Source organism: Varroa jacobsoni, unplaced genomic scaffold, assembly GCF_002532875.2.
Source record: "Varroa jacobsoni isolate VJ856 unplaced genomic scaffold, vjacob_1.0 scaffold_408, whole genome shotgun sequence".
Lineage (NCBI taxonomy): Eukaryota > Metazoa > Arthropoda > Arachnida > Mesostigmata > Varroidae > Varroa > Varroa jacobsoni.
In genome coordinates, this window is record NW_019213310.1 from 112,650 (window position 1) to 119,188 (window position 6,539).

Sequence of the window (6,539 nt, forward strand, 5' to 3'; positions counted from 1 at the left end):
CCATGCATACAATGACCTCTTAACGCTTATGAAAGAAAGGAGTGATACGTCTGAAGATGGGCAGATCACTGCGTTCATTTAAGTTTCAAAACGATACTTAAACGGCCAGATACTTACCGAACCAGTCGTTTACCCTAAAATTTAAACAAATCTACAGACACCCTCATCTTTAAAGTGAAACTCCCTCTATTCGAGGTAAAGATTTTTTGCCACGTAAACAGTTACTCAATGAATAGATGGTCCGTCGACTCGCGAACCGCTGTTGGGCTGCTTGTGAAAACCCCTGTTAGGCTACCCTGTAGACACGTTTATCAGATCCAATTCGCGGATTGGCTGACAAAAAAATGCACTTTTGGCTGGATGGTACCAGCTCTCAATGTGCGTCTAAAAGCAGACAGCGGTAAGTTTACGGCTACTTAAGTCAACTCTTCAGCCCTAAAAAAAACTAACAATTACTGTCATTTGGGGCAGACCCAAATAACCGGTATATAGTGGCAAAAAAATCAAGAACCAGATATAAGCGACAACGGGTCTAAGGCTATTTGAGGAATGACAAACGAGAATATTTAGGCATTGCCTGCGTTCGCCCGGACTGAATTTCCAGTCCCTGTTGTGTTCTGCTCGTCAAATAGCAGACGAACTCTGAGTCAAACAAGCTATCAAAACGAAAGATATGGATAGGGTCTACTTAGGCTTATCACTGTTCATGTAAATAAGCCATTGTATTCTCTTGAAACGCAAAAAAAAGTTAATAACTTGTAGCTTAGATGTGTATAAGAATAAATGCTCCAAATAGATATGCCGCATTTTTCGCCCATGGAAACATAAAGTAGATTAGTTGGATTAATGGGTAGAGTAACGAAGACATCGAGTGACATCTTGTTGATTCGTGAATCTATAAAGTCTGCCCACAATCGATTGGCATGTTTCCGATGTCAATGCACGTGGGCGTCGGATATTTCTTTTTTATAACATCGTTTGTAAAGCGGTCGCGGCTCCGAGAGGCCTAATGACACATGTGAGGCCTTTAAATGACAGTAGGCTAAATAAGGTTTCAAGGAAAAATAGCTGGTCGACTAGAAGTTTTTGCCTAAATAACAGAAGCTTGCCTCGAAAAGCGAAGATCCCAAGTTACTATGCATATATATATATATATATATACATATATATATATATATATATTTACTACGCAATTGGTGTGAATAACAAACTTACAAAACTCCAAAAACAAGCATAAATATCACACTCGCTGCGCTAGACGATCCTTCTCACGCTAATATAAAATACGATTATTGCGCTCTCACGCAATAATCGTATTTTAACACAACTTTTGCCCTGGGGCTGTGTATTTATTTCTATTCGATCGTGTTAATATATCTGGTTGTAGCAGAGTAATGCCGACTCAATCACTAAAACCAAAATATTGGCTTCACACCTTTATTCTATGCCATACTGATGTCAGTTTATGAAGCATCAGATCGCTGAATAATACCCAATTGCTATAGTCGCTAGTATTCCACCATCAAATTAGACTTTTTTTCATTAAAAAAAATCAAAATCTAATAGAGGGCGATGCAATTGTCCTGATAGCGGTTGCTACGTAAGAACTTTGTCGTCGTTCCTTCTTTCGTGGTTACTTGCGGTTCTGTTGTTTTTGTTATATTTTTCCCACTCGGTGTTTGCTAACGCCGGTACTATTATCTCAGTTATCTTTGTAGCTGCTCGTTTGTTTTATGCCTAGAATGTTCTCCTTCAGCATCAGCAGTAACAAACGGCTGTCGTGGTAAACAGGGTGTTTTTTTATCGGGTTTGAGTTGTTGCTTGTCGGCGATGCCAGTGATCTGCCTCAGTTGTCGCTAGTCCTGTCGTGTAACGGTCATTGGCCTATCGGGCTTGTCTACGTGCTGGCCAAGGACGTCACGATGACCGCTGATAGCTCAACGGCCCTCGACGCTGCTGCCCCGAGCTACATCCCTTTGGTCTGACAGACTTTTTCATTAGAAACTGTGCAGAAGCCGGCCCGGTCGCTGCCTGCTTAGTCAGCTATAGCCGTGTATTTATAGACAGATTTGCAGATGTGTGTCGTGTCATAGCCAGAAGTATTATAATGTGCTGTGAGGCACGTTTTTTACGTGAGTCTTCCTGCTAGCAAAATTACGTTATTGGCTTTTTTCGTCATTATTGTTGGTATTTTCTGCTGGGAATATTGACTGTGAAATGCGGGTAAAACCTGTACCTAGTTGTTTAAGTTAAAGATTATGTCTAAGTGCTACTGAATTCAAATGCAAGGTGTCGATGGTTAAAACAGTAAAACTATGGCCATACTTTTGCCGTTTTTTTTTGGAAAACTATTTGACGACTGATTGCTATTCCTATTTAGTGAAGCGATAAATAAACGATATCGTAGAATCTAACTATGTATATAAAGCTGGCATTTTTGCTCACCTCGGCTGTAATAATTGTGCCACTCATACGATTTACCGTCTGAACGAGTGTCGGCTCTTGTAGAAATTAATGGGACTTCTATCCGCCGCATCGAAAAGAACTTGTAGAGCTGTTATGTACGGTGTCTAGTCCAACTTCCTATTTGGAAGTTATGTCAAATGCGTTCGATTGGCAGGAGATTTAATTGCGTTCATATATTGAAGTGCTTATTTAGATAAGACCCTATAGTCTCTCTTCGCCAAACGTCGAATAGGATTTGTATCCTGACTGTTGTTGTACTTAGTAGAGTATGTTAGGTGCAGATCGTGTTGAAATCATCGCCCCATTAGGCACTAAAGAAAGTTTGCCATTTTGCCGTACTTTCTCTTGGCTGAAATCGCAACAAAACTACTATTCTTTCGGTAGCGATTTCGTTTTAAGGAGCAATCTTCTGAATCCTGAAATCGATGTTAATTTTTATCTGGTCTGGTTTGTCCTTGATTCTGTCGGCCTTTCCATTCTATAATTTCTGGAGGCCAAAACTAATGTTGGTTTTATTTGCCGATGGCATCTTTGATTCTATTAGTGGTTGGCTTTTTGCGCTCAGCGTTGGCGGTACCAATCACGTGGGCACCCTCAGCAATGCACCGTAAATTTTTTACTATATTATACCCTCATGCTGTTTCATGTAAACATCTATAGTGCGGAGCTTCATTTGAACGGTGATAGAACGCTGCGATTTGCTTTCTTGGTAACTTGTACTTTTTGACTTTTCAGTTACGAGGACCGGCGTTGACAGGAAAGCTAACGCGAAGTTCCTTTAATGGGTTACCATGGTAACGATGAACGTGCGCCTGTTAATAGTTCAAATTCTAACGTAGGCAAATAATTACTGTGACCTGTTGTTACTATAGCGTTCTTTTATAGGCCTGTAAGCGAAACCGCAGATAAGTTTAGCAAAACTTACCCCCCTTACTGAAAAGTGAGCAGGTTCACTTTAGAATTGAAGCTGGTGAACAAAAAACTCTCAAGTCGACAATAGAAATTTGGCATGGAACAGGGTGGAAATAGGGACGTACCTCTACCTCAAGACAGAGCGAACGGCTGGAGCTAAACCGCCGCAGCAGTGAAAAACAATGTATAAATAAGTTACTGTGTTCAACAACAAAGCAACGTAAGTACGTTGTCTAGAAATAATAGCAGCTATGTTATCGATAAGAGTAGAATCGCCATCGCATAGCGTACCTACCGCCAGTTATGTTTCATACGTAGAATTTCGTGCCGCCATGCTCTTCGTTTGTCCTTTCTTGAATCCAATAGCTTTTGTTAACCATCTATCTACAAAATAGATTCAAATGTACCGTAGTGCAATTGTGTCGATAAATGGAATCTCCTTTCTGAGCTAGCTTAGGACCCCTATATAACTATTTTGTTAATTGCTACGTAAGTAGTCCTGAAACGTCTGCTACGTTCGTTATTGCGAGCTTTATGTCGAAAAGAGAGAACAAGCTCCTTTGATACGACTATAACAGATAGGAAGCAATCTATCCCTAGTCATCTCCATTAGCAGATGATAGCTAAAAACGTCCTTCACGAACTCAAAGCTCCTGTTTAGGATTTTCAGTTTTACGCCGCTTCAGGTCCATGTCAGTGTTCATAAGGTTCTAGGTTATCCTGGCACGTCTGTACATGGTTTGTTCGTAGCACTGAACTGTCATCGGTTTTTCAGGCTACAAATCCCAGAAGTCCATTTAAGGCGATGTTACTTTTCTAACCAGAAAGTCAAATAACTTTTTATCCCCCACAAATTTTTTTTTCTTTTTTCGAATAATCTAATCGATTTGTCCGCTTGATTTGAAAACAACATAACCTTTTTTTTCGTAAGCGCAGCGCACGTAGAGCAAGAAGCTTGCTTTCTGCTTTGTTCGATCAGAAAGTAATTTTCTATTTCAAATTATACGTGTATACATAAAGAAAACTTCCTGAAGCCGCGGCCTTGTCAAATATTAATGCTCGCTCCGTTGGCAATTTCCATTGTAAATATGGCCAAAGCGTCCACTATAAAAAGAATATAGGACAGTTACGATTGTATTAGAAGCGAAAGACGTATTGTTCATTCGAAAACAAAGTATACTTTATAGTATCGTATCTAGAAATGGGGTGTACAAACCAAATCTCACAGTTTCAAGATATCTTAGTCTATTCATTTCAATTTTTCGTCGATAGTTAGAAACTACAATTTGTTGAGTGCATCAAAGTGTCGTATTAACTTGTAATCAAGATTACCGGATACGAAATAGTTTTATACTAAGGTAAATAATTGTGTCGGAAATCGTTACCAACGTTGAATTTTACGAGTACACGTAAAAAGCAGCTGGACAATTTAAAAAGTGGGTTTGACGATCTTTCATTGATCACGCCCGGTTCACTTGAGACGTACACGGCGTTGTCGCAATGTGAAACGTCAACACATTATCGTTTTGCACATTGGTGATCAGTACTTCGGATAGGGAACTCGTAGTCCTTCGAGTCGCCGGCTTAGAACGAACGCTCACAAATACACAAAGGGATCAATAGCAATACATATACCTTTAGAATGAACGATTGAAAATGAAAGTTGCGCCATCTAGCGGGATGGCTAGAAATCAAAGCTAGTGATTGGTATGAATTCTAAGAAAATTTCATCGACTTAGTAGCTGTTTAGCTAGTTCATATGTATGGGAACTCATGTGGGACCAGAGCGAGTAGTTTCAGAATTGCCTGGTAGTTAATGTCTACCGACGAGCCTATACGGCAACTGAAAGTTCGTCCAAATCATCATTATCCTAGTTACTAAATATGGCTCAGTGTATAGTAGTATAATTTGTCTATAGTTCTTCATTATAGTTCGGCAGCGTTACTACCGCCGTATGTTGAACGCCTTTAACAAGGTAATTGAAAGCATCAGGATTTCGTAAGCCCATACGAAGTAGACGCAAATCATTGTGGCGCGGGCATTGGACACGTTCATCAGCAGCGCGACCTTATCCAAGGGGGTGTTGCGTAGCCTAAGGTCAATATGGGGTACCCGTATTTTCGTACTAATGATCTTTCGTGTTATCAATATAGGGACTCGTATCCGATTAGGTATCTGAGATGATCATAATTCAACCGTTGTCAGATTTGCGAGCGGACGCTTGTTGTTTTGATATATAAGCTATGTATGTATGAATATGTACTGTCGAGCTAAGTAACTAGAAAAAAACAATTCGCATATTTATCCATTTTCGAAAATCTGCCACTTCATACCGTGGCCCCTTTGATACATGGAATTTTCCAATAAAATCAATAAAACTTATCACGGAACGTGTAAGCGGTTACGGAACGATGCAACTCTCATCAACCGGCCTAACCTATTTTGATTTGATTAGGCGGGCAGAAGCATCAAGCGAGCGACAAGCAATGAAATCGATGAGGCTACCTGTTATAAATCAGCGCATATATAGGCATCCGGAAGTTTTGCTAAGTTGATACACAGTGAAAAGCTAACACTATAGATGTAAATGGAGGAAACATTAGACATCCATGGTGAATTAACCTAATTCAGACACTATGTAAGTATAAAACTTTTGCTCAAGTGATCTGATTCATTGGTTTTCAAATGAAGGTAGACTCCAGAGTACGTTAGGTAAAGGAAGGTACTGGAACGCTGCGCTGTCTTTTCGTGTGTCTGCAACGTAATTTATCATGGCATCCGTCTCAATTTTTACCATTTTAAATGAATGAACACATTCAAATAAACGTCATATGTTCTCTGGTGTAGTATTTGGTGTGTTTTATACCAAATAGTTGCGAAATATCTACAGTTAACAACAAAAACAACAGCAGGTTGACGTACGCAGCATCCTCTCTGTTTTCTACCCTTGCCGATTTCGCCTCAAATATTACTTTACCTGAAGTCTTTTCTTATTTAATTGAAAACTTTTATACAAAGACCATATATAAACCAATGCGCTTTGCATCCGGATAAATTACAAGCTAAGTTTATCCGAACATCGTCCTTAAATATCCGTGTTCCCGCATCCGTAACGTAGAGCGCTCTATGTAAGACAATGGCGAAGCAGAAGATGCTTAAA

General features: G+C 39.8%; 1 long non-coding RNA gene across 1 annotated transcript; it reads left to right on the top strand.

Moving 5' to 3' along the window:
* The first annotated feature begins 1,455 nt into the window (after window positions 1-1,455).
* Window positions 1,456-6,217, top strand: LOC111260180 (uncharacterized). Its single transcript, XR_002680146.2, has 3 exons — window positions 1,456-2,132; window positions 3,202-3,598; window positions 5,835-6,217. It is a non-coding gene; the product is annotated as an uncharacterized LOC111260180 (long non-coding RNA).
* The last annotated feature ends 322 nt before the right edge of the window (window positions 6,218-6,539 follow it).